Here is a 2,019-nt window from a genome sequence, read left to right as displayed (position 1 = left end):
CTGTAAATATTCTCAGTTAGATTGTGAAAAAATGCTGCAGCTACTTAATGTTTAATTATAATATGTCTATCTTGAGATGGAAAGATATGTATAATGCATAAAAAATATACGTTTTAATAAATTACACCATAAAACTCTTTAATTGAAATAAAAAAGAAATTAAATAAAATGATCTTTGAAAAATAAGTCCAGAGTTTCATAAATTATGTTTCCTGCTAAAATTATTATTTAATATTTTAAACATAAAATTAAAATAAACATCGAAAAGAAAATCATTATTAATATTTAATACTTATTAATTTAGCTCAATATTAATCGCTGGTATTCTTTAATAATACACATTTGTAAAAATAATAATATATATAAATATACGAGAGCGATTAGTTCTCAAAAGTTTACAATTGAACAAACTGTCGCGCCAGTAGACTGGAAAATGTAAAAATAAAACAAGGAAAAGAAATTTTTTCAGTTTATGGCTTCCGCTATCGCCGAGAAACGGATGCACGCGATATGGCGCGAGCCTTTGGCAACATTTATGGTTATGCGAAATTCCTCTTGATGGTGGTCGTAAAACTATTTTACAAAAAATGGCAGTAGTCCTTTTTACTGCCCGTGTGACTGTCGTGTATAAACCTGAATTACAGGTAAAAGCCCGTGTTCTACACGGCGCCTTGATATACGAGACCTCCTAATTCTCGGTGTTTCCTTAATTTATCCCTATTATCACATCTCCAAGCACGAAGGGACAAAAAATTCCTCGTCGTGCGAGAACGTGTCAAACATCTTTCGAGATTAATCTTTTAGCACTCTTTTTTATTCTAAATTTGACCAAAGATTTTGAAATATCCTGTTCAAATAACAATTACCATTAGAATAAAAAAGAATAAAAGAAAAATAAACCAAGTGAATATCTAATGTCAACAATAAGCTAAAGATTATTAACGGGCTTAAATTCTAAAGACAACATTCTAAAACTAATGTGCAGATAAATTTTATGTGGTACAGATCTTTACACACTTTTATTACTTTTGCAAATTGTCTTCTACACGTTTAAATTAAAATATATACTTGTTTGTCAGACATTTTATACATATAGATATTGAAATCATCATGTATTATTATCATACGTTATTCTTAAATAAAAAAATATATAATACTATTACTTACCTCAGTAATATAAAAGAGATAATTTATTTGAAATAAACTTCGGATTGAATAAACTGGAATTTAAAATACAATTGTTTATATATTTGTTCTTTTTCATCCTAAGATAAGTCGTCACTGCAGATAAATTGATCAATCTTAATAATAACAAACGAGATTCATCCGTGAGTATAATTTTATCCGTACTTAATAGATCAGTCTTATATATATAAACAAGAAAAATAAGCTGAGAAAAATAAGTAACGAGATGTAGTTTAAGAATTGATAAGGAGTTTATCCAAAAATCGAAAGAATGCGTTTATCTCGTTAGTAGACGCGTAAACATTGATCGATCGAATCGTAACGTATGGCACAAAGCTTAGATCACGCGAAGGGAAAGTAGTGTAATTATGATACGCGTCAAACGAAAGTCCCGAGTTCTTTCTTGGATATAATAAAAAAAAGATTTGTACAAAAATTCAATGTTACACTAAAAAAAATGATCTGGTTGAATTAAACAGTAATTCTGGTGGAAAATGGACGAAATCAGAATTTTCTGTTTATGTTTATTAGAATTCTAGTTGAGATAACTAGAATTAATATAATTATTCTGATTAATATAATTATTCTGGTAAAAATAAAAATTCTAGTAGATTTTATCAGAAATATTGTATTAACCAGAATTCCAGTTATCTCAACTAGAATTCTAATAAATTTAATCAGAAATTTTTGATTCGTCCATTTTCAACCAGAAATTTTTTTCAATGCATTGAATTATTTCCGATGCCACTAAAATCGAATTTGTCACTTGGGATTTCGCTCAATGTCGTAACGATTTTAAACAGAAAAGCGATTCACTGGGCATTACTATATGAA

This window comes from Atta colombica, unplaced genomic scaffold, assembly GCF_001594045.1.
Source record: "Atta colombica isolate Treedump-2 unplaced genomic scaffold, Acol1.0 scaffold126, whole genome shotgun sequence".
Lineage (NCBI taxonomy): Eukaryota > Metazoa > Arthropoda > Insecta > Hymenoptera > Formicidae > Atta > Atta colombica.
Note: the sequence above shows the minus strand (reverse complement) of the source record.